Source organism: Sarcophilus harrisii, chromosome 1, assembly GCF_902635505.1.
Source record: "Sarcophilus harrisii chromosome 1, mSarHar1.11, whole genome shotgun sequence".
Taxonomy (NCBI): Eukaryota; Metazoa; Chordata; class Mammalia; order Dasyuromorphia; family Dasyuridae; genus Sarcophilus; species Sarcophilus harrisii.
In genome coordinates, this window is record NC_045426.1 from 692,547,578 (window position 1) to 692,574,716 (window position 27,139).

Genomic DNA, 27,139 nt, shown 5'->3' on the forward strand with positions numbered 1-27,139 from the left:
TAATCCATGTCTGAGATTTGGGATATAAAAGTTAATAGGACAAGGGTATCAGGAGCTCAATGCTGTAGTCTGAATAGAATTGAAATGTTTAACTATGAGGTAGAAGTTGGAGGAGGAAAATAAAATCAGAACCGAGAAAATGTCATAAGAGATTACTCATGAACGGAGGGAATGGAGAGCACCTGAAGACAAAGAACATGTCTAGAAAGGTAAAAGTATTTCCCCTTTCTGGGGGGGTCTTTAAACTAATGCTGATGATTACTTATGAGAGGTGTAGTAGAGAGGATTCTTTGGGGAGTGTGAGTTGGATGATGTGTTTTGGTTTCCTATTCTGAAATTTTCTGATTCTGAGTAGAAATGATCAGGAACCAAACTCTTGAGTTCTTGGATCTAGTTCTGGAAAGTGATAAGATGGGGATTATCTGTTCTCTGTGTCTCTCAAAATCAATAGTCTAATATTCAGTATATATAGGACTGCTTGCCATCTAGGGGAGGGGGTGGAGGGAGAGAGGGGAAAAATCGGAACAGAAGTGAGTGCAAGGGATAATGTTGTAAAAAATTACCCTGGCATAGGTTCTGTCAATAAAAAGTTATTATAATAAATATAAATAAATAAATTTTAAAAATCAATAGTCTATGTGCCACAGACATATTTAACTGGTCAGACATCTTGAAAACCATGTTCTGGTCATATGTCCTTAGACTGAACTAGTCATGGAAGTTTACTGCACATCAACAGGCACAAACTGCTCCTGTGGGCAGTCTTTCTTTACAAATGGAGTAATTCAGCTTTTTGTGGTGACAAAGAACTGAAGACTAAAAGGTGTCCATCAAATGTAGAATGGCTGAGCACCTTAAGTTACATAAATGTGATGGAATATTATTGTATTATGAGAAATGATGAAAAAGATAACTTCAGAGAAACCTGGAAAGACCTATATGAACTGAAACAGGATGGAATGGGCAGAAAACTTATACAATAACAATAACATTGTGAAGATAAAAAACTTGGGAAGTCTTAATAATTCTGATTATTTTTTAGTGAAGAGGAGGGAAGGGAGGGAGGGAGAAAACTTGGAACTCAAGAAATTTTTTAAATGAATATCAAAAATTGTCTTTATGTGTAATTGAAAAAGATAAAATATTATTATTATTATTTATTATTTTTTGCTGAGGTGTAGAGGGCTAAAACTCTTGAGCTGATGCACTGAGGTCAGGACAGCCAAGCACTTGAGTTTAACTACTGATTGGACAATACTCTATGGGCATATGCTTGGAAAATGGCCCTTCCCACTATCCTGTGCTGGCTCAATGATTGATGTATACAGAGGACTGTAGGAGGGACTAGGGGGTGGAGTAAGACTAGCCAGAGTCACACTTGGTGGTAGATGAGGAAGAAGGTGACCAAGAATAAAGACCAAAGATGATTGCGGTCATCACATTGAGGCAATTTGGGTTAAGTGATTTGCCTAGGGTCACACAGCTAGGAAGTGTTAAGTGTCTGAGACTGGATTTGAACTTGGGTCCTCCTGACTTCAGGGCTGGTACTCTATCTACTGCACCATCTAGCTGGCCCAATAAAATGTTATTTTAAAAAGGACTCTGATAAACAATAACCGACCACAGTTCCAAAGGATCCATGATGAAGCAGGGTCCCCATCTCTGAATAGAGAGGGTAATGGGTTAATTTAACTTAATGAGATGATGTACATTTCTGACATGATCTATATGGGAACCCATGTTGCTGAACTATGCATAATTTTTTTTTTTTTTTGCATAATAGTGGTAGAGAGAGTGAAGAATTGTAGGGAAAGAATTGAATGCTAGTTAATTGAAAAATGGAGAAAAGAAAAAAAAAATGAAATGGATCAAAAACTTGCTTTGTATACTAATGGTTCATGGTTCTTTCACTAAGAAACTTTTTTTTTTTCCTGAGGCAATTGGGGTTAAGTGACTTGCCCAGCATTACACAGCTAGGAAATGTTAAGTGTCTGAGATCAAATTTGAACTTGGGTTCTCCTGAATTCAGGACTAGTGCTCTATCCACTGCACCAACTAACTGCCCCCTTAGCAAGCAACATTTTAAGAAAGAATGCATACTGATGAAAATAAAAGCAAACTCTTTGTCTTCCTCATCTCTAAGTTGGGAGGCTAGGAAATGGCGTATTAGACTGCATAATGGTTAGAGAGCTGGATTCTGACTAAGGAAGACAGTGGATTGGGCACCTCTCTAAGGCTGTTAGTTCCTGAGAAAGATCCTGTGGCTCCCTATACCTGTCTGGTTTAAAAAAAAAAATGTCCATACTTTGAAGGAGTTTAAGGTTGGACTGTCCTAGTCCTAGACTTTTCTCAAATTCCTCATAGGAAATTAAATGAGAAGGGACTTAGAAATCATCTGGTATTCTAAAGGAGTGGAATGATTTATTTCTAATTATATTGGTAGTATGAGGAAGGGCTGGTCCAACTTTTGTTTGTTTGTTTTTTGTTATTACACTTAAGTCCATTTCCCCTTTCCCACTCCTTTGCCTCCATCCCCACATCCTACTGCTTCTCAAATGGATGTAATGGGAATGTTATTAGCCCTAGGGCTTTCTCAAACCTCCTTAAGCCAAACTTCCACCCCAGTTCCAGAGTGCCAGGGGACATATCTCACATGATTGGCTCTATGGTTAATGATTGAAATGTCTCAATGCCCCAAACACCCAAAGCACTAAATGGAAATGGACCATAAATATTGGACCAACCTCTGCTTAGAAATGTACCTAAAAAAGAGAGGCACAGAATCATAAATGTCAGAGTTGGAAGGGTGTTCTGTGATCTTTTGACAATCAGATCCTCCTCTCTTTTGGGAATTGGCTCCAGAATAGAATAGCTCTCCCCTTTGTTGGGGCCTCCATTTTTTGAAGAATGAAATTAATGGAATTATTATTAAAGTCATAGACAAAAATAGACATAGAGACAAACACAGTGGCACAAAGACAGAGAGAGAGGCAGAGACAGTAAGAGACAGAGAAAGAGACAAACAGACAGAGACACACAAAGACACAGAGAAATAGAGATCGAGACAGATCATGTTCTGGTCATATGTCCTTGGGCTGAACCAGTCATGAATGTTTACAGCATACTAGCAGGCACAAACTGCTCCTGTGAGTAATCTTTCTTTACAAATGGAGTTAATTCATCTTTTTGTAGTGACAAAGACAGACATAGAGACCAGGAGACATGCACACAGAATTAGAGAGGTAGAGAGAGACCAAATCAGCAACAGGGAGAGACAAAGAGGCTAAGAGAGAGACAGACAGAGAGAAACAGGGAAAGAGAGGGAGAGGGAAGGAAAGAGAGGAAGAAGGAGAGGAAGGAAGAAAGAGGATGAGGAAGGGAGAAACACACAGAGAAACAGACACAGACACACACACACACACACACACTCAGAGGGACAGAGAGAGAGATGGAAAGATTGGGGACAGAGACAGAGACAGAAACAGACAGAAGCAGAGATAGGGTATAAGACAGAGGGGAAGGAGAGACAGAAACAAAAAGAAATGTGACAGACACATACAGAGAATGTGAGACATCAAAAGGGAGAGAAGGAGGAGAGATAATAAGGGGAATGTCAGAAACAGACAAACTGGGACAAGAACTGAGACATTTCCAATGTCAGACTTGGCAGATGTCTGGGTAATTGAAGTCTTCCTTCACAACGTATCATATCTTTCTTTCCAGCTTCCAATGTTTTTAAACAAACCCCTCATCCATTCTTTCTAGGATTCTGTACCAATACCCAAATCCCATCTCTTTATCCTTGTACCGATCTTCACCCAGATTCTCTCTACCACATTTCCCACCGCTGTTTGTGGGATATTCCCCTGTGATTAGATATAAAGCCATCCCCCAGGGGCTCATTTACATAAAATGCATCTACCCAGAGCCCTGATCCATCTATGATTCTGAGTATCACTGTTATGCAGGAGGTCAAACTGACCTCTTGGCTTTAGACTTCCTAGTTCATTTGACTTTTGCAAGATATTCTGGGGAAGTGATCCATTGGGGGCTTAGAAGTGACTTAAAACCAAAGTATGACCATTAGCATCTCTCAAGACAGATTTTTAATTATGAATGTATATTATTTAGAAGAGAATAAGATCTTGCAATATGATCACAAGCAAGTCACTGACCATCTCTGAGTAAGCCAAACCTGTGGAATGAAAGATCCGGACCAGATAATTCTAGGGAGAAACAGAGTGAGAGGAAGAGAAAGAAAGAGAACCAAGAAGGGGAAAAAGAGAAAGAGAGACAGACTCAGAGAAAGAAAGAAAATGAGTGAGAAGAGAGAGACAGCCAGCATTTTCACTGTTGTGACCCCTTTCCCAGGAGATGTTTAGAAAATGTTAAAAAGTTACAGCATCTCCAGATGGTCTCAGGATGAGAAGGAATGGCAGCCCCCAAAATTTAGAACTGGGCCCCCAAAGCTTATGCCTGTAAGAGGGTTGAGGATCAGGACCTATGACTAAACAAGCTTGAAGTGGGTGCTTGTAGCTGGAAAAAAGGCCAGATTCCCAATCTCCCACTTTCCTCTCCTTCCTCCAGCCCAGGCTCTGTGTAAACTGTATGTAAATGTGTTTACTCTTCAGTCGCTTTCAATCCCAGTCAGTCAGCTGTCAGGCCATGGATCAACATGTCAGTCTGTTTGAACAAATAATCTTTTTGAGTGGAAATATCTCTGATAAACAGACAAAATGTTATGACACACCAAAACTTCCCCAACATGGGCTGGGGAGCCACAGAAAATGGATATATTTACTCTGGCAGATGGACCGTGTGGTCAGCTTAAAACGAAATCGGTTTTTTATTACTTTGGTGGGGAACAAAGTTTCTTTTTTACATGGTTTTAATGGGTTCTGTCAGCTGAGAGGAAGGTCTAACTGGCTGGTTCCCATAAGTATTTTTGGTTCTCCTCTCCTCCGCTGTAGAGGAAATCAAGAAAGCAAGGAGGAAAAAAAAAGACCCATCTGGATTAACCTCATCTATGCAAGTTGGGGGAAGCAAACTTTTGGTCTGTACAGCAGATCCAAAAAAGTCTGTTCTCCAGCTCCTTACCAAATCAAGTGATTTCCCAGTTGTTTTAAGGATGACAAATATAATCTCCTCTCTGGGTCTCAGTTTCCTTATCAAACTGTGGGAAGAGTAGGAGTAAGAAGGAAGTGTGAGTACAGAGGAAGAAGTTTTGGATTTGGAGTTGTTGAGCCTGGCTTTAAAGGAAATCTTTGCCTCTTATTATCACTCGATCTCTTTAGGTCTCGGTAATTTCCCTTGTTAATTATGGGGCTGGACCGACTAACTCCTCAGATACCTTTTAGCTCTAAATCCCTTGATCTCTAAGGTTCCTTCCAGCACAGATAGAGTCTATGAGTCTTTAGGGAAGAAGGATACAGCTCTTGATTTCTGAGGTTTCTTCCAGCACAGCTAGTGTTTATATATCTTGGGGAATAAGGATATGGCTCTTGATTTCTGAGGTTCCTTCCAATACAGATAAGACTAAGAGTTTGGAAAACAAGAACATAGCCACTTAGAACAATATAGTGAATTAGTGCAGTCTAGTGGATAGAGAATTGATTTCGTAACTAGTTTTAACCAATTTCCCCAGTACCGATGGATTCTATCTTGGGTTCCTACTAGATGTATGACACTGAGGAAATAATTTGGTTTCTTTCAAATTAGTCATCTCATCTGTAAAATGGGAATAATAAATAGTAATTGATTTACGGGACAACCAGGTGGTACCATTATGCATAGAGTACTAGGTCTTATCTTCCCGAGTTCAAATTTGGCCTCAGAGATTGACTAATTGTCTGAGCCTGGACAAGTCCCTTAAACATATTTGCCTCAGTTTCCACATCTGTAAAATGAGCTGGAAAGGGAAATGACGAACCACTCCAGTATTTCTGCCAAAAAAATTTCAAATGTTGTCACAAAGAGTCAGACAATTAAAATAACTGAACAACAAGTTTCACAGGGAAGATGGTCATGACAATGTATGAAAAACAATTTATAAACCTTAAAATAACTTATAAATATAAATTGGTCTTGGTTTGGCTAGATATTTTTTTAGGAAATTCACTCATCCTGAGTCACACTTTTAGAGAAAATGGGATGATGCAGAGGAGATATTGTAGTTATGTATTGACTGACTGGGTCCCTTCCAGCTCTGAGTTTTTATGATTCTATGAAAAGAGAATCACAATGATGTGGGCCAAAGGCCAGATCTAGTCCATATATGAAGAAGGTGGCCACCCCTAAGGCAAGAAGGAAGACCACCCTTATCCTTAATATCTCCCATATTCCTTGTTTTTTCTCTTTGTGTCTAAAAGGTCTTTGCTTTTTTTTAAAGTATGACATTCAAATTCCAACATTTTGGGAGGAATTTTTATAATCAGTTCATTTTCATAGAATCACGTCATTTTAGAATTGTCAGGAACCACAGAGGCATTTCCAGAGCTGACTCTTTTGGATTAAGGAGAGCCAATTATTAAACTTTCAGTCTTGGAAATTAACACATTATATAATTCGGCGCTTGTTTTATTGTTGAGAATTGTATTGCTAAGAGAATGATGGTGAGAATGTTAAAAATGTAGGTTAAACTTAAAAGTAGGTACGTTCCCTTCCATATTATAGAGCTTGTTGTTAAACAATTAAACTTAAAAGTGGTATATTTCTCTCCCCCAGAGAGTCTATTGTTAAATGATTAAACTTAAAAGTAAGCATATCTCCCCCCCCCCTCCTTCTCTTTCCCAAGAGCTTGTTGTTGAATATTTACTAGGATGTTCTTGGATTCAGCCCAGCTAATATCCAAATCAATAAACAACTAATTATAAAATAGCTACTACAGTCAGACACCATATTAAGAATGAAAATCCCCCCTGTAACATCAGAAAAAAAGGTCTTCTAGGCTCTGCTTGAAGAATGCCAATGAAGGAGAAAACTCTGCCTCTTAAAGCAACTCATTTTACTTTAGAATAAGTCTCATTATTAGGAAATTTTCCTGACATCTAACTAAAATTGGTCTCTTTGAAACCTTTGCCCATTGTTCCTGATTAGTTCTGTCCTTTGAGACCAAGCAGAACAATACCCATCCTCTTTGTAGGTCATAATTTTGTTGTTGAATTGTTTCAGTTATGTTCAATTCTTCGTAACCTCATTTGGGGTTTTCTTGGTAAAGATACTTTGGTTTTTATCATTTTCTTGTCCAGCTCATTTTACAGATGGGGAAACTGAGGCAAATAAGGTGAAGTGACATCCTAAGGGATACACAGCTGGTCAGTTTCTGAGGCTGGATTTGAACTCAAGTCTTCCTGATTTCAGGTCCAGCACCAACTGTTGTTGTTGTTGTTGTTTTTTCTAGGTCACAAACAATCCTTCAAATAGCCCTTCAAAATAGCCTTTATAATCCCCTGAGTTTTGTTCTACCATGTAGCCTTTGTCTTACTATCTCTTCTACAAGAAGAAAATAAATTACTTTATACAATTCCTGCTTAACATCCATTTAAGTTTCTATTGGAAGCATCCCCTTGCTCTTCCAGTTTATTATGCATATTCAATTAATTTAAAAATAATTAAATTAATATGCATATTAAAAAATGCACTAAAGTAAGTCTGGGCAATAAGGTGAAGCTATGGATAAAACTATGGACTTGGAGTCAGGAAGACTCATTTTCCTTAGTTTAAATCTTTTTTTTTTTTAATTAAACATTTGTATCTTATTATTTTGCTGAGACAATTGGAGTTAAGTGACTTGCCCAGGGTCATACAGCTAAGACTTATTAGGGATTTGAGGACTGGTTTGAACTCTGGTCCTCCTGACTTCAGGGCTGGTGCTCTATCCACTGCACCATCTATCTAGCTGCCTCTCTCAGTTTAAATCTAATCCCAGGCACTTATACTAGCGGTGTGATCCTGGACAAGTCACTTAACCTTATCTGCCTCAGTTTCCTCATCTGTAAAATAAGTCAAGAAAGGAAATGGCAAACTACTTCAGTATCTCTGAGAAAGAAAATCCCAAATGGGATCATGAAGAGTGAAACACAATTTAAACAAATCAACAACAAAGCTGAGTGTGGTCCAATCTGTTCTAAATAGAATCATATCCTGTTTCCTTTTGTTAATGTTCACTAAGAAGCTTTTTATTGATTGACTTGAGATTTTTTTTCCAAAATCTTATAGTTTGTACCTCCATTCTCTTCTCTTATTGGAAAAATCAGGACACTAGCCCTTTATTTAATCCTTCAGAACTTTTTATTAATGAGGGTCAAATCTCTCTGAATTGGGTTCATTAATCATTTTCAGCAGTCTTTTTAGTCTCCAAAAATATAGTCCTTCTGTATTTGAGAACTTAAATTTAATAGTCAGGCCAAGTCAATAAGCCTTTATTAAGCACCTACTCTGTGCTAGGCACAATGCTAATTACTAAGGATACAGAGAAAGACAAACCCAGTCCTGGCCTCAAAAAGCTTCCAATCTAATGAAGGAACAACATACAAACAATTATTTACAAATAAAATGTAGCCCAAACAAAATCGAGACAAAAGGTAATTACCTGTTCTCTTATCATCATTTTATTTTTATCATAACTATTCATCTTTAAAATTTTAAAAATCAAATTGCTTTATTATTATTATTATTATTATTTTTATTTTTTTTTGTGAGGCTATTGGAGTTGACTCGGCTCACGCAACTAGTAAGTGTTGAGTATCTGCTGTTGGATTTGAACTCGGTTCCTCCTGACTTTGGAAGAGGTGTTCTATGCACAAAGCCATCCTGCTGCCCCATTTTTTTTAAACTTTATTTTTTCATTTTTATTGTTTTCTTTTTTTGTTGGTTATATATGTACATTATTTTTAAAAATATACATTTCTTTATGAATCATGTTGGGAAAGAAAAATCAGAACAAAAAGGAAAGAAAAAGGGAAAAGTGATTATGACATGTGTTGATTCACATTCATTCTCCATGGTTCTCTCTCTCACTGCAGATGGCATTTTCCATCCAAAATTTATTGGGATTGCCTTGGATCACTGAACATCTGAGAAGAACCAAGTCTGTCCTAGGTGATCATTCCACAGTCTTGCTGTTACTGTGTACAATGTATTCCTGGTTCTGTCTGTCTCTCTCAGCATCAGTTTGTGTAGATCTTTCTAGGCCTTTCTAAAATCAGCTTGTTCAACATTTCACATAAAATTTGTATAGAAATTTTATAGAATTGTTACTTTCACATATCATAACTTATTCAGCCATTCCCCAATTGATGGGCATCTTACTCATTTTCTAATTCTTTGCCATAGCTGCCCAATTTTACTTTTTTTTCTTTTTTAAGTAAATTCTAGTTTAAAGAAAATCAATAAGCATCCATTTTCTCTTCCTCTCAGTTTCTTTCCCCATTAAAAAACAAAACCGGCAAAACATTTCTAAATACACACAGCTTTTAAAAATCAAAGGGGATTCATGGGCACTTGGGAAATTTAAATAGGTGTGTATAGAAAATTCCCATTTTTTTCATAGATCTAATTCTGGAAGAGATCTAGAAAAGACTAGACTAAGGGCATTATTTCATACGTGAGAAAATTGAGGCTCCCAACAGTGACCTGTTCAAGGCTAATAGGAAGCCTCAGAAGCAGAATTCAAAGTTGGGTCCTTTGCCCAAATAGTGCCGTTTCTACTATGCCACACAGGAGAACTTCTCTTTGTGTCTTAAGATTTTCCTTCTTGGCAGTTACCCTAGTCTAGCATCCAGGCCCAGAAAATAGTAATGGGAAGAGAATAGAATTTTATTTTATTTACCTACTATGCACTGGCCCCATGCTAAAGCTTTACAAATATTGTCAATTTTATCTCGCAACAAACCTGAGAAGTAGATGCTGTTATTATCTTCATTTTACAGGTGAGTAAAGTGAGGCAGACAGAGATTAAGTGCACAGGATCACACAGCTAGTAGATCTTTGTGGTGTGAAGATGTGATGTCAGATCTTTCTGACTCCAGACCCACTGTACAACCTGGGACCTGCTAGAGTCTCTGTTTGGGCAAAGGCTCAAGGTGTGAGGAGGAAAGTATTGAAAGGGATGTGGGAGATTGCCAAGGGCAGAATGTCACAGGCTGCCCTGAGAACAAGGAACATTGTGGGACTTTGGACCTGCTGCTGTGAGTGGTTCAGCTTTGGCTGTTGCTTAAAGGGATTCCTGGCTTTAAGCCCAGGATGAGGGGATTGAGTGATGCTGGACATTTTAGTCAATATTTCTTCTAAAAATTAAGGAAAAGCTACTAAAAGGGAGGAGATTTAGTGTGGAACCAACCCAGAAGAGCTGAACTCTGCACAAGCATGGTATTGTAGAATGTCAGCCCTGGGAGGGAATGTCAAAGGTGGGAAGGTTCTTAGAACAGGGGATGTCAGGGCTGGGAAGATCCTTAAAACAGGGAATGTCGGAGCTGGGGGACTTAGAACAGGGGATGTCAGAGCTGGGGGGCTTAGAACAGGGGATGTCAGAGCTGGGGGGGCTTAGAACAGGGGATGTCAGAGCTGGGAGGGATGTTAGAGCTGGGTGGGGGGCTTAGAACAGGGGATGTCAGCATTGAGATGAACTTTAGAGCAGAAAAGATCAGGGTTAGGAAGAACTTCAGAGAATTCAATGTCAGAGGAAGAAAGAACTGTGGGGGTGAAAAAACACGGTAGGGATTTGAAAAGATCAATGGTTTCGAATTCATATGACCAGATAATCTGCCTCTGCAATTTGCTATCTTGCTTGATCTTAGCCCTGTCCCCCCTCCCACTGTCTTTCTTCCCCTCTTCAGTTTCCATATCTGTAAAATGAGTTTTGAATCAGGTCCCCTCTGAGGTCTCTTCTAGGTGTGAATTTATGATTCTATTAAGTTTAGAGGGAGAGGCAAGATCACTGCCTACTTCTTCAGCCTCCTAATCCCAGTTTCTTTCCAGTTACCAAGGGCCATTATTGCATTTTCAAAAATGCATTATATGTGAGGACATAAAACTCTGTGTTTGACTATTTAGGTATGTTGGAGTAGAGGGTGAAAAAGGAAAAAAAAAGGAGAGAAGAGGGGGATAAAGAAGAGAAGAGTGAGAAGACAGCATGAGAGAGAAGGGGAAAAAAAAAGAAAAGTGGGGAGAGATGAAAGAAATGAACAGCTGGAAGAATGGATGAATGAAATTGGTCATTTACTATGTGTTGGACCCTTTGCTAAGGAGAAGAGAGAGAGAAGATAAATAGGAGAGAGAAACAGAAATACAGAGATAGACAATGACAGAGGCAGAGATTATAGGGAAACATAGAGGTGTATGCAGAGATGGAGACAGAGAAAGAAATAAAGAGAGAAAAGACAGAAGTAGAGACGGACAGAGAGGAAGAGACACACAGAGTGACAGAGACACACAGAGATAGACAAAGAGAGATTCAGAGAGACAGACACAGAGACACTGAGAGAAAGAGACAAAGAGAAATGGAGACAGAGATAGACTTTGATAAAGAGACAGAGATAGAGACAGGAACAGAGATAGAAACAGAGACAGATGGAGAGATAAAGAGCACAAGCCCTCAGTTCCCTCCTAGAATTGAATGATTTCCAGTTGCCTTCTCCAGTTAATGCTGGGTAGGGTCTTAAGCCAGCAGAAACTCCCCGTCTTCCTTGGACATGGTCTCTCCCCTGGCCACTCCTAGCCTCGTATGTCCCAGGCATGGTGACCCACTTCCAGCAGCGTGGTGCCCTGTGCCAGCGTCTCTGCTGAGACTGCCAGTTACCCTGTGGACGGGAGCAACTGGATTGGGGCCACCCAGCAGATGGTAATAACTTTCAGTTACTGCTCCCCAGGCTTGACTGGAACCACTGACCTGGAGCTAAGTGACTGGCCACCAACCCTTACTCTTTAAGTTTTGTGAGTCTCTTCTCCCTTCCCTGCCAGAGTCTGCGCATCTTTTAACAGAAGACAGAGGATCCAGGCCCCCTTATCCTGCATAGATAAGGCCTGCATGATGGCCTCTATGTGCCAGACCCATGGCATCAGCATTTCTCTGGGTGGTAGTTAAGCCTTGTACCATCACCTGTTACTCTAGGTGTAGCCTTCTTATGGAGAGCTCAAGGTGGCTGGGTCTAGGGACTTCATTATTCTTTCTGCCAGGTTTTGTGAGCTATCATTATACCCATTTTATAGTCAGAGAAACTATGGCACACAGAGGTTGGCCCAGTGACCCATAATTCTAGTGGTTTATTGGAGAGTTGAATGCACAAAGAGAGGTGGAGAATCCAGGCAATTATTGGGATCATTTAAGCCTCAAGCCATTCTCTTAAAACACTGAGATGGAGGCAAAAGTATTTTTTTTAATGATAGCTTGAGAAGAAGAATAACATATTGAGGCGGAGGTAGGGAGGACAGAGTCAGAGACAGAGTGTGAGAGACAGAGAGAGGAATAATGGATAGAAGCTGGAATCAAGTACTGCTTTGGACATATACTGTGTTGTCTAACCCTGAACCAGTCCTGTAACTTCTTAGTGTACCAGGCAACCCTTGGTTCTATTCCATTCATCAAGTATTTACTACTAAAAGCCAGTCACTGTGCTGGTCACTTGAGATAAAAAACATACAAAAGATAAAATGGTCCTTACCTTCAAAGACTTTTTTAGATGGGGGGAAAATGAAGGGCAGAAAGGGCGGGCAATGTGTCAGGGGTCCCCCAACTGCTGAATGGGATAATCAGCACAGGGAGGAGGCAAGCCTCCAAACTCTGAGCTTAGGGACGTAGATGTAGCAGTGTTAACTAAAGTATTGTGAGATCAAAGAGCATGAGAAAATGGGAAATTTCAAGGAAAATCTGGATTTTCCTGTTTGCAAATAGGAAGCAGATTACCTTTGAACCAACTCATACTTGCTTGTCTGTCATCTGTCCATCTATCCATCCAGAGAGGTGGATGTCCACCTCTCTGTCCATCTCTTTCTGTTTCTCTTTTTCTATTATCTATCGATCCCTCTATGTCAAACTATTTATTATCTATCTATCATCCATCTATTAAAAACATATCTAATCTATCCTTCCACTCATCTAACTAAAATATCTATCTATGAATAGATGTATATCTTCTATCCAAAATATCTATTCATACAAAAAATATCTATTATCTATCAGTACATTTACTAGCCACTAATCTATCCCAAAAAATTATCTCTGTAATCAATTTATTTGCCAATCCATTTATTCAAACACTTCTATCTATTCATCCATCCATCCATTCTCTATCCACCTATCTCTATCCATTTATCTATCCATCCATCCAAAAATCTCTTTATTCACCCATCTATCCAAAATATCTATTTGTAATCTGTCTAAAATACTTATCTATTTATCTATCCATGTATCCCAAAATATCTATTTAACTCTCTGTTCATTAGTCTATATATTCATCTATTCATCTATCTGTTTGTTTAATTTATTCCTTCAATCATTTCCACACCAAATGTTTGTTGAATGCACCTAATACTGTGCTATGGCCTCTGCCTTTGTAGAGTTCAAAGTCTAATAGAAAGATAAGACAGGAAAGTAAAGGAGGGAAAGATGGAGGGAGGGAAGGAAGGAAGGAAGGAGAGAAGGAAGGAAGGAAGGAGAGAAGGAAGGAAGGAAGGAGAGAAGGAAGGAAGGAAGGAGAGAAGTGAAGAATATGTAATGTGAGAAGAAGGAATGAATGAGAATTAATGATGAAAGAATGAATGAATGAGAATGATGAATGAATGAAGGAGATGAATGAAATAAGGAATGAATAAATGATGAATGTAAATGAAGGAAATGTAATGAAATGAAGGAATGAATGAGAGAAGAATGAAATGAATGGAAAGAAGATAGAATGGAAAATGGAATGGAAGAATGGAATGAATGGAAATGATGGGAATGGAATGGAAGAGAAGAATGAGAAATGAAGGATGGGAATGGAATGGATGGAATGGAATGGAAGGAAGGAATGGAATGGAAGGAATGGAAATGGAAGAATGGAGGGAAGAAGGAGGAATGAAGGAATGAAATGAGGAAGAAAGGAGGAAATGGAAATGAGGAAGTGAAGGAGGAATGGAATGATGGAAGGAAGGATGAAATGGAAGGAAGGAAGGAAGAATGGAAGAATGAGGGATATGAATGGAGGAATGAAATGAGAATGAATGAAGGAAGAATGGAGAAGATAGGAAATGTTTAATGGAAGAATGAAGAGATAGGAATGAATGAATGGAGAAAAGGAAATGAATGGAAGGAAGTGAGGAATGGATAGGAAGGGGAAGGAAGATGAAGGAATGGAAGGAAGGAAGGAAGGAGAGAAGGAAGGAAGGAAGGAAGTGAAGGAGAAGGAAGGAAGGAAGGAAGGAAGGAGGAGAAGGAAGGAAGGAAGGAAGGAAGGAGGAAGGAAGGAAGGAGGAGGAAGGAAGGAAGAGAAGGAAGGAAGGAGAGAAGAAGGATGAGAAGGAAGAAAGATGAGTGAAGAAGTGAGAAGGTGAAAATGAAGGAAGGAGATGAAGAAGGAGAGAAGGAAGGAAGGAGAGAAGGAAGGAAGGAGAGAAGGAAGGAAGGAGAGAAGGAAGGAAGGAGAGAAGGAAGGAAGGAGGAAGGAAGGAAGGAGAGAAGGAAGGAAGGAAGGAGAGAAGGAAGGAAGGAGGGAAGGAAGGAAGGAAGGAAGGAAGGAGAGGAAGGAAGGAAGGAATGGGAGGGGAAGGAAGGAATGGAAAGGAAGAGGGAGGAGGATATAGGAAAGAGGAGGGAAGGAAGGAGGGAAAAGGAAGGAAGGAGGAATATGTATAAGAGAAGGAGGAATATAGGAAAAGGAAGGAGGGAAGGGAACTAGGGAAGGAAGGAGGGAAGGAAGGAAGGAAGGAGGGAAGGAAGGAAGGAGGAAGGAAGAAGGAATATAGGAGAGAGGGAAGGAGGGAATAGGAACAGGAGAGGGAAGAGGAAGAGAAAGAGAGAGGAAGGGGAAAAAATAGGAGAGAGGGAAGGAGGGAATATAGGAATATAGGAGAGAGGGAAGGAGGGAATATAGGAATATAGGAGAGAGGGAAGGAGGGAATATAGGAATATAGGAGAGAGGGAAGATGAGGGATAGTTAGGAAATACAGGAGAGAGGAAGGAGGAAAAAACATAGGAGAGAGGGAGGAGGAGATAAGAATACAGCGATGATCGAAGCAGGAGTTAGAACTATCAGGAGCAACAGGAAATAAAGTAATAGAAGGAAGTCAGTGCACATAAGGGAAGCAACATGAACTATGAGCTAGGGATACCAGAGGGAAAAGAGACAATAGGGAAGAGGAAGGAGGAAATACGCCAAATAGACCCTGAAATCTGATCAAATACTGTGAGAGAAAGGTAGTGCTTTGACCCATTTCAGGAAACAGGGATAGGAAGGTAAAATAGAAATAGAATGAGGCCAAGATTTGTGATTGCAGTATTATAGGCAGTGAAGAGACCATTAGCAACAAAGAAAGGAGGCATTCTTCACAAGCGTAGATGAGGTTTTCTCTCAGAAAGAAAATGAGGCAAATAGGAAAGTTATGGAAGGATCAGGAAGTTAAAACATGGCTAAATTTGAGACTTGTTGTGAGATTTAGATGAACTCCATCTGTACACCCATGGAACGTTACATAAGATATTCAAGCATGAATTCTCTACACTGTTATTAGATGCAAAGTACTTTTCTAGGAATACGAGGAAAGTAGAGACTTGAACATAATGAAAGTGGATAAACCCCAGATGACTTACATCTGTCATTCCTGTGCCTAAGGTTACATAGTTCTTAGCCAAGCTTAGTCCCGGGCTGTTACCTCAGGATCAGATATTCACCTTTTATGCTCAGACATGTAGCCCATTAACAAATGCTCATTGATTACCCCATAAGGGCATAAGAGAGCCAAATAGCAAAAGAAGTGAGAAAACACTTGCTTCTACAATAAGACCTTCTTGTAAATCCTTGACTCACCAAAACTCTCAGAAAAAATTGTACGCTGCTTTATGAACCTCCCATTTTTCTAGTGAGAAAGCGGATCCAGGAAGGTTAAAAAAAAAAAAAATGATTTGCTCAAGATTTTTTGTTGTTGTGCAGTTATTTTTCAGTCATGTCGAACTCTTTGTATCCCCATTTTGGTTTTTCTCAGCAAAGATATCAGCGATTTGTCATTTTCTTCTACAGCTGTTTTTCAGATGAGGTTTTTTTTTCTTCTTCTTCAGATAAGGAAACTGAGGCAAATAGGTAAAGTTACTTGGCCAAATCACACAGTTAATAAGTGGCTATATTTGAACTCAGGGAGATGAGTGCTCCTGACTCCAGTCCTGGTACTCTACCCACTGTGCCACTTCAAGGTTACAAAGCTGTTAACTAAAGCTCATGAAGTTCCGGTGGCTTCCTGTTACCTCTAGGATCAAATGTACCTTTTATCTGACATGTAGAGCCCTTCATAATCTGCCTCCAATCTGTCCTTCCAGACTGATTACACTGTTTTCTTTCAGGTACATTGAGTTCAGCCAAGCTAGCCTGCCCGCTGTTCCCAGTTCTTGATATTTCATCTTCTATTTCTATGCTTGTGTATCAGCCAGCTCCAGTTCACAGAATGCTCTCTTCTCACCCCTTGGTACCTTTATCTCCTTCAAGGCTTAGCTCACAACCACCTCCTCCAGGAGAATAGTCTTGTTCTTTTCCTGAGATTGTCAACATTCTCCCAACATCCCCCCTGCTACTCTGAGCTTATTTAGTATCTACTTTCTGCATTATTTTATGCATTTAGGCATTATTTTTTTTCTGGGAGAATGTAAGCTCCTTGAGGGAAGAGTCTATCTTACTTTTTTTGGTAGTCCTCAGAGCCTAGCACAATGCCTCGCACACAGTAGGCAATTAATTAATATTTATTAAATGGAATTAAGTAGCACTGCTGTGATTTGAATGTGGGCCTTCCTCTCACTAGATCCAATGTGCTCTCTTTTAGATTTTTATTTCTATCTTTCATTTTAAATAGTGTCTTTACCCTTCTTTCTTCTCAACTCAGTTATCCAGTGATGATTATGGTGACGATAGTAATGATGATGATAATGGTGATGATGATGATAATGATGATTGTGATGATGATGGTGATGATGATGGTATCAATATTGATTATAATAATGACAGCAACTATTCTGTTTTTTAAACTCGTGCCTCTTGACTGTTTCTTCTTCACACAAGCATCTTAAGTTAAGGTTGGATAGTCACTTTAATCCAATCCCTTCATTTAACAAAGGCAGAAACTATGATTTAAGGGGGGGGTGTTAAATGTCTGTTCTAAGTCACAAAGGTTATAAGTGACAGAACCACAATTTTATCCAGATTCTGAGCCTCTACTCTAGTGTTCTTTTTGTTGCCTCATAATTGCTACTTCAATTAAAGCAGTGAGAAAAGAGCCCCCCTCCAGATGCTCCCTACTGAAACCAGGCCTACTGTAGTTGCTTTTGTTTCTCTGATCAGCAGAAAAACTCTTGGTGAAATGAGAATGTGTCTAAAAGGATAACTTCTGAGGCCTTCAAAGTTTCCAAGTCTCAGATAGGACCAAATAGCAGTCAGGGGAAGGAGGATAAAAGTCTGTTTTGGACCATCTGTTTGAAGGGTTGGCTATTTTCTTGATGAAATCATGGTGTTAAGAGTTTCAGGGCACACAATTTTGGGGTGGTGGGTGGGCTTCTTTGTCCATGATGGAAGAGAACCTCTCATTTCCATCTTGCTCATTCTTGACAGCAGTTGAACTGAGTATGTGACAAAAAACTGCCACATTCTGTTCCACTGACTTAGACAAGAGAGAAGAAACACAGGATAATGGTACAAAAAATGGTATCTCTTCTCTTTTCCTCTCTTTTTCTTTCCTCTCCTTTCCTCCTCTCCCTTCCCCTTTCTTCCTCCATTCTCTTTCTCCTCTCCTCTTCCCTTCTATCATCCTCTTCCTCCTCTTCCTTTCCCTGTGACCCTCAGTGCCTTAAACATGTCTTATACACAGTAGGTACTTAATAAGTACTTATTGCTTTGGATTGATGGGAATCTCCAGGGAATTAGGAGGAATGTTTCCTGCTGAAGTGAAAGGAATTTGGTGGATGAAATTATATTGGGGGCAGACTAGGAAACTGGTGGAGGGGATTTGATGTTGGGTTCCCCAAGGATAGTGTAGAATAAATGACAGTGATTAATCATAGTCTACATTTATAGACATGCTTTCATCTAGAGGATCCCCAAGCATACTCCAGGCATGGGTAGCAGCCACAGCTTCACCCGCTGACATAATAACACTTCCCGTTTAATAGAGGGCCTTTCATCCAAGGATTAGGGAGAGCTTAATGATTATTAACTCTTGGATGGGCACTCTGCCCCTTTCATCCTGTGGCATCATTAATCTCATTTTAAAGGGGGGAGAAACTGCAGGGCAGAAAGTATTAAATGGCTTGCCCTGAGGCTCTACCTCAGGGTAGAGGGTAAAGCAAGGTCTCTAACCCTTGGTCAATTTTACATGTCTTGGTTTTTCTACCTGTGAAATGGGAAGAAAAAGGCTTCTCCCTACTTCTCTCGTTAGGATACTTGGATCATTAAATCTTTTACCTAGCATTGAAAAGGTATCCAGGGGCCATTTATTCCAATGTCTTCCTATTACAGATGAGGAAACTGAGACTCAGAGTGGTTAAGTGTTTTTTGCCCTAAGACCCACTGATAGTAAGTTTCAAATGTGGGATTTGAATTTAGGTCTTCTGACTTTAATCAGTGCCGTTTCCACTGTAATGTATATAGTGCTGTGAGGGCCCATTTTTACACATTGCAAAGTTCTGAATAAAGCCAAGTTATTATAATTACTTCTAAAATGCAGATCTTAATGGCAAACCTTGTCCTTCTACTGTTGACTAACGTTAGCTTTAGTTCAAGACTGAATTTTCATGAGATCTTATCAAATCCCCTTCCCTTCCTCCAGGAATCCCTCAACACTGTTTTTATGTATGAGTTTTCTTTATATATTTTCAACTCTATTTTTGGGCTGTTGGTCCTGTTTCCCCCATTAGAAAGTGAACTCCTTGAAGATATTCACCATTTCTTTTAATTCTGTTTCATTTTCTCACTTGGTGAAACATTCTGATTATCGCTGCACTCATTCATTATTCATTGATTTGTTCATTGATTCATTCATTCTCTCACTGGTTTGGCCATCGGTCGGTCCATTCATCCATCCATTCATCCATCCATTCTTTTATTTAACTGCCCTTCTCAGTTTGTCCTACAGTCAAGGTAACTCAATCCTATGCCTGCTTTAGGCTCTCATTTCTTCTCCCTTAGATTACTTTAAAAGTCTCATGCTTGATCTTAATCAACTTTCAGCTTTTCCTTCATCCAATGATCTTTTATAACCAGAGCTGGAGATTATTTCACAGAATTTCAGGATCTCTTCAATTGGAAGGGACCTCAACAACCAGGTAATACAATCTATTTGCAGGAATTCACGTCTGCAGTCTTCTGAGAGATATGGAGCCCCATCACCTAATACAAGATGGAAGAAGATGTATACCTTCCTAACCCTGCCCTAAAATCTTCAGGATGTTCCCTTGGTTGGCATCTGAAAGACTTTGACCTCAAATCCCTGTGAATAAAAACCTTTGGGAGAGAAAGGGAACATTTAGCACATTTCATCATCTAATTACATTACTAATCAACATTCAACTAATTAATCCTCCAACACTCTGTGAAGTCAATTTTATTGTTTCCTCCCTCTCCTCTCCTTTTCACCACTTGGTAGACACTTGGGGATAAAGGCACTTTTCCTGAACCATGGGAAAAATCTTAAGGCCAAAATTGGAACACAGGCTTTCTTTCTTTGCTTTAGGTCACAAGGGCTGGCTCCTCCTAGAACAGGAGCCCAGGAGAGCGAGGAAGACTAAAGGAAGGGGTGTGGATCCCCAGAACCATGGAATTGGACAAGTGGAAAGAACCAGAGAGCTTTCCAACCCAGAGATTTCGAACATACCCCAAAACACTCCTATGTGGCTCAAACCAAATTAAAATGTAATTGGGAAATATTTAACCGAAAAATAATAGAATATAGATAATGCTAATGTGTGGTTTTCTAGGTCCATTTGTACCATCAGTGCTCTTCTTTATTATTTGAGATTGATGATACTAATCTAGTCCTCTCTCTCTCTCTCTCTCTCTCTCTCTCTCTCTCTCTAAAACACATTCCTCTTTTAACAAATCACTTAATCTGAGGCTCTGGGTTCTAATTCTACCTCAAAATGTTTATTACCCAGGTGACTTTGGCAGAGTAATTTAACCTCGATGAATCTCACTTATTCCATTTTAAAATGTTATTAGAGATCCTTTCCTGGCTTAGATTTGGGCTTAGTCCTGTCTTACTCATTAGAAAGTGGGCTCCTTGAGGACTCTCTAAACATTTCTAAAACTCTTTGTATCCAGGAGCCAGGTAGCCCTTTAGTGGGTAAAAAATCCTGTCCTGTAGTCTAGAAGACTCATTTTCCTGAGTTCAAATATGGCCCCTGAAAATTTACTGGCTGTGTATCCCCTAAGTAAGTCTCTTAACTGATTTGTTTCAGTTTCCTTACCCATAAAATGAAAGGATTAGAGTAGATAGCTTTTTAGCTTTGTAATTTTATAATATTGTTTGGGGAAGAGACCTATGTGAGATCCTGCAGCTATTTAGAGGCAAGGCTTCTATTATAACAGTTAATCAATTATCAATATTAAGCACCTCCTATGTGTCAAGCACTGTGCTAAGTACTGGAGATAGAAAAGGAAGCAAAAAAAAAAAAAAAAAAAAAACCCAAAACAAACCCATTCCTGTCTTTAAGAAACTCACTATAATGGGGAAGACAACAAAGAAATATATATATATATATGTATATATGTATGATAAATAGGAAATAATTAATAGGGGGTAGTGCTAGAGTTAAGAAGGGGTTTTACAGGACAACTGAAATGATGTAATTCACCTAAGTTCATCCACTTAGTAAAGCTGTGCTTTGAACCCAGGCCTTCTGATCTGAAATCCCACCTTGGAAGCAAATTCTGTCCAGTGGACCTGTGAGCCAATCTAGTGAGATCAGGATGTGACCAGTGAAACTTCTCCCTTGACCACTTCTAACTCTCACGTCAATTAGTCCTGTCCCTGTCAATCACCAGTGTCTTCCCTCTCAACCTACCTTGTGTTGAAATTCTTTGGGGTGCTTCTCATCTTTTATACTGGATCTTTTATTTGTTGAGTTCCCCATTAGAATATATGTTTCTTGAGGGGAAAGAAGCCTCTACAGGATGACTGCTAATTAAGTTTTATCTCTAGTCTTGTGAGTCTATATTTATCTTTGTATCTTTAATATCTAGAATTGTGCTTGATGGTTACTTAATGCAAGGTCATTCAGGGACTGAATATTTGACTGATGGAGGCTTAGACTGGAAGCATTGATCACACACTGAGGAGGCAAAACCTCCTTGGTACAAAGATCCAGCTGTTCTTCCTTAGTTACACTTCTGCCTCAGAAGCCAGGGCCAGGACTCTTTCCACAACTACCTGCTCTTTCTCACAGCCCATGCTGAAGACACTTGAGGCAGAGATAATCCATTTTTTTTTCCCACTGAGAAATTTCTAAAATGATGCTTTGGCTCAAATAGCCTGTTCTGTCAAGGGGAATAAAATGGATTGGTGAAATCCCCCGAGTTCTTCTCTGGGAAGCTTGAGACTCTGGGGAAAGCCAATGGAAAATGGCTTGGAGGTTGTCGGTTGTGGAAATATATGGGATATGCCAACAGTTTGCCATGTGCAATTGAATCTCAGTGAATTGAGCTTCTGGGGGAATCCAAGGGGGAAGTAGCCTGGCCTGAAAATAGAGGAAGCTGTAGGAGTGACATACATCCCATCTGGGAAGCCTTTATTTTTGCTCTTTGCATCTTCCAATATAATGCTTGATGCAGAAAGCTTTAAAAAAAAAAATCAAGGCTGTCTATATGAAGTCCCTACTTCCCTACAAAACTCAAGGATTCACAGAGCTCTTGTTTTGTATCATACAAGATCACTGTTCTCTCAGAACCTTTGGGAGACAGCAATCCTGGAGTTGTAATCCAGAGAATCACAGAAATCACAGAATTGGAGCACTTCAGAACTGAAAGGGAATTCAGAGGCTATGTAGTCTTTTTTTTTTTTTTTTAACACTGACAAAAACAATAGATCCTTTATTATTATAATTCTCTAGGTTATATATGTGCAATCATGTAAAACATTTCCATATTAACCATTATGGGCAAGAAGACTCGAACAAAAAAAGAAATAGGAAGAAAGAAAGGAAAAAGAAAACAAAGAGAAGGAAGGAAAGGAGAGAGGTAGGAAGAAAGGAAAATATGCTTTAGTCTGTATTCAGACTCCATCAGTTCTTTCTTTTTTCTTGATGAATCCTTTGGGATTGTTTTGGATCATTATATTGCTGAGAATAGCAAAGTCATTCATAGTTGCTGTTACTGTGTGATATTCTCCTGGTTCTGCTCATTTTACTCTGCATCAATTCATGTAAGTCTTTCCAGGTTTTTCTGAAACCATACTTTGTCATTTCTTATAGCACAGTAATATATTCCATTACAAGCATACACCCCAACTTGTTCATCCATTCTCAATTAATGGGGATCACTTCAATTTTCAATTCCCAGAAACAAAAAAGCTGCTTTAAATATTTTCATAGAAACATGATCTGTCCACATCTGAGAAGAAATCCCCAGTGGGAAAAATTCAATTGTTGAACTTACTAAATATCAAACATTGTTTAAAGTGCTGGGGTTAAAAAAATTTTTCAAGGGAAACATTCCTTCCCATAAAAAAAATTATATTTTAAAATAAGGAGACAACAGAAAAGAGTTTTGGCCAGGGATGGAGTGTTTTGATCTGCTAAATTAGCAAGAATGATGAGCCATACAGGTATGGACTGAAATATCTTTCCCAGTAGGAATGGCAGTGTTAGTTTGATTTTACTTCCAGCTCATACTTCCACAGAAAGAGATAGAAAGCAAGGGGGAAAAGAAGTTGCACTGAATGGATGACATCTCTTAGGACATGATCTCTGGAAGATGCAACATGGTGGCTGAGGCTACGTGACTGGGACCTGCTGAGATAGTAAAGCTGGGATAGGTGAATGCTGGCTAATCAGGATATCTCAAGCATCAGAGCAGGATGCCTAGAGTTGAGCGGGTTAAATCCCCCAAAGAGCTCTCTGGAAGTGATAGGATACTGAGGATGCCAAGGAATGGTGGAAAATAAGAAAGTTGGGTTAGAATAACCATTCACCTGAAGGCCTCTAGGGAGAAGACATCCACCTCCTCTCAAGCTATCCCATTCCACTTTTGAATCATTCTTATTATTAGAAATTTTTTCCTAACCTCAAGTCTAAATTTGTTTCTATCTTTCTCTCATTTATCCAAGTTTGCTGTCAGCGGTCAAGTAGAAACAGGCTAACCTCTCAAGCTCTTCAGGTACAAGTTCTCTTCATATGTGGATTGTTTCTTCTCTTCTCTATTCTCTCCACATGTGGAATAATCCCAATTCCTTAACTAATCCTCTTGAGGTAAATTTACTGCCCTTCAAAAATCTTCTACCTTATTAGTGTCTTTTTAAAAATGTGGTACCCAGAACTGCGTGTGATCCCATGTGGTTTGACCGGAACAGAGTACAAGAGGATCCTCATGATCCTGCTGATTCAGAATTTAAGCCATTAAAACCCCATGAAGAGTTGATTTCCACTTCCATTGCTAAGAACTACTAGCTGTACAACTTTGGGAAAAGTAGTTTTCAATTTCTTCATCTGTGAAATGGGCATAATAATGTCTACTAACACTCCTTCCCTTATTTTGAGCAAAGCCATTTTGTAATCAGGGAAGCACTCTTATAGATGAACTCTTGCCAGAGAATCTACTACTGTTTTAGACATTGAGGGTAGAACCAGAAGGAACATTTAAGGGTCCTCTAATCTGCTCCCCAGTTTCACAGATGGGGAAAGCTGAGGCATAGCCAAGTGATTTGTCAGGGGTCATAAAGCCAGAAAATAGATGAGATGATTTGAATCCAGGGCTTTCTGATGGCACACTTAATACTCTTTTCATAAAATAATTGTTGAACTTTCTGCACTATGGAGATGGCAGCAGGGTATAGGGAAGTCGGTTCCAAATTATGACAGAGTATATCTAACCATGGGTTTTCTTAAGCAGTGGACAATGATTCAACATTTGCTGTGATGGAAGTTGGAAAGGAAGAGGAAAGTAATTTTTTTTTTAATCTTCTAAAGGATTCCTAATACTCAAAACAGTTGGAAATGCATGAATAATTGAACCAAAAACATCTATATCCAGTACTTACTTTGTGTTAGGTATAGGGAATATAAATTAAAAAAAAATCTCTGCTTTCAGGGCACCCCTCCTTTAATTGGGGAAGGCAAAAGGATATTTGAACTGCAAGACAAGGTCCTTAGGCTGGCGAAGAAGATGAGCCCCTGGGGAAATCAGAAAGAAGAGAATCAGAAGATCTAGTTGGGCCCAGCTGTACCAATGACTGAAGGATAAACTACTTCTCTCTTAATTTATTTCCTTCTCTATAAAAGGAAAGGCCTGAACAAGAGGATTCCTACCTGTAAAGTCTTTCAAACCTTAAGATTCTATGTTCCATAAGAATCTGGGCTAAATTCACGAATAAAGTTTAAAAAAAATAGATGCTTTAAGATGCACTTAAATTAAATTAAATGATGCATTTTTAATGCCTTAAGTGTTTGTGGATAAAAATATTTTTGTATCATCTTGTTGTTTAGTTGTTCAATCCCATCCAACAACATGACAAAAGTCTTTTCTTGGGAAAGACAATGGAGTGATTTGCTCCTCCAGCTCATTTGACAAATGAGGCAATGTTAAATGACTTGGCCAGGAGACACAGCACTCTATCCACTGTGTCATCTAGCTGCCTTTTTTTTTTTTTATTACCTACCTTTCCCCAATACATACTTTCCCTCTCCCATACTCAGAGAGCTATCCTTTAGAACAGAGAATCAAAAAAGAAAGAGAAGACAAAAATTAATTCTGCACAAAAACAACAGCAACAACAACAAAAAACAAATCAATGTAATCTGATCAGTTTTTTTTTTTTTTTAAATCTTCCCTAAGCTCCTAGTGCCCTCCTTCCTCAAACTAACTTGTATATATCTTAAGGCAGTTATATGGCACAGGGAATGGAGCATTGAGTCTGGAGTTAAAAACAAAACAAAACAAAAGCTTGAGTTCAATCTAGTCTTAGGCACTTAACTTGTGATCCTGGGCAAATCGATTAACTTCTGCCTGACTCACTTTCTTCATCTGTAAAATGGGGATGGTATTATTGTCTATACCCCAGAATTGTAGTGAAGACCAAATGAGATAATATTTATAAAGTACTTAGCACAATGCCTGGTAAATAGTAGGCATTGTATAAATGCTTATTACATTCCCCCTTCCTCTCCAGGAGGATAATGAAAATCAATGGTGGCCAATAGTTAGGAAGTTGTCCAATATTTCTCTGTTGAGCCCCTGAAGAACTTTGGTTGTTGTTATTCAGTTGTTTTATCATGTATGACTCTCCAGGACCCCCTTTGGGCTTTGCTCATCCCATTCCTTAGGTTTTTCTTTCTGCTACTCCCTTAATTGGAGAAGTTTGTCTCCAAGAGCTCAAGAGAGGAAATTTCCTATGCACCATCAAATATTGTATTCTGCTTACCTATTATTGTATTGTTGTTCATCCTTCCTTCTTTGAAAGGACCGATGACATCACAAGGGTGATGTCTTGACTTGTGCTGTTTCTGTTTATACTTAAATGTATACCCCATTAGAATAAAAGTTCCTTGAAGATATGAGTTATTTCACCTTTGACTTTATATCCCCAAGATTTAGCACAGTATCTGGCACATAGATGGTGCTTAACAAGTGATTATTGATTGATTTCCTGGTAAATGGTGATTTCTAATGCCTCCCTTACTTTATTTCTTTTTTCTTTGGTTTATACCTTGTTTGTATACATTTGTTTAGTTGTTGTCCCCTCTCATTCTATTGTAAGCTCCTTGAGGACAGGGACTATCTTTTGTCTCTTTTTGTAACCCCAGCACTTAGCATAGGGCTTGATAGTAAGTCACAGACAATAAACATTTATTATCCCATTAAGCATCATAGGAACATAGTTCCATTGTTCAATAAATACTTGTCAATTCATTAATAGGTTATGTTCCATACCCATAGTCCCCTACTTCTTCAAAGAAGGGAGGATGCATTTTATTTTTACATGACATTATTTTCCAATAAGCCCCATCCCTAGTCTAGCAAACTTTTTTGATGTTGTTAAAAAAAAAAAGGTCAAAGATAAACAAACAGAAAATCAGCTCAGCAAAACCGAGAACATCTGTAACATTTCATAGTTCCTGGCCCTCCTATCTCTTCAGTGAAAGGGGGAAGCACGTTTTCTCGCAACATCTCAAGAGCCAAGGTCGGTCGTTATAATCACACATCGTTCAGTTTCATAAAACATCTCGTTTTGGAAAGCGAGATTGGCAGGGGAGAGGGTGTGTGTGTGAACAATATCTGGCCCGGGCCGGGAGTTCAGCTGGAGCAGTCTGGATCACACCCGAGAGCATCCCGGGGCCACCCTTTCTCCCTGGCTCCTCTGTGATGGATCCAGCCGCTTCATAAATGCACGCATGTATTACACACTTAGGCACATACATTTTTATATCAATAGAAAATGTTTTCCATATGTGGGAATCAGCCCTTCTGATTTTCTGTCGGGTCTTGGCTCACTAAAGCACACCAGTGATTGCTTTCATATCAAAGGACTTGGTCTTACCTGCCTAATAAGCCCGAGGAATTCTGAACAACCTGCCGGGAATTGAAAGAATGCTGCCTTTTGATCCGATTAGGGCTGCCAGGGGACCTCTCACAATGGCACCCATTGTCTCACCCACCCCTCCTCACACAGTGCATCAGGTTACCCGGCTGCTCGCTCCTCTGTCCTGGTGGGATGGCTCCAGGACTGTCCCGGGCCAGCAGGAAGGGCATCCATGGGGAGACGGAGA

General features: G+C 39.4%; 2 long non-coding RNA genes across 3 annotated transcripts; one reads left to right on the plus strand and one right to left on the minus strand.

The window, feature by feature from the left end:
- On the plus strand, positions 1–24,854 carry LOC116420837. Of its 2 annotated transcripts, none has more exons than XR_004231299.1 (2): positions 1–209; positions 24,465–24,854. It is a non-coding gene; the product is annotated as an uncharacterized LOC116420837 (long non-coding RNA). The 2 variants fall into 2 exon arrangements; XR_004231298.1 differs by lacking the exon at positions 1–209 and adding an exon at positions 9,068–9,099.
- Positions 19,099–27,139, minus strand: LOC116420836. The gene is made up of 3 exons (XR_004231297.1): positions 26,911–27,139; positions 24,415–24,547; positions 19,099–19,667 (listed from the first exon to the last, which is right to left on the minus strand). It is a non-coding gene; the product is annotated as an uncharacterized LOC116420836 (long non-coding RNA).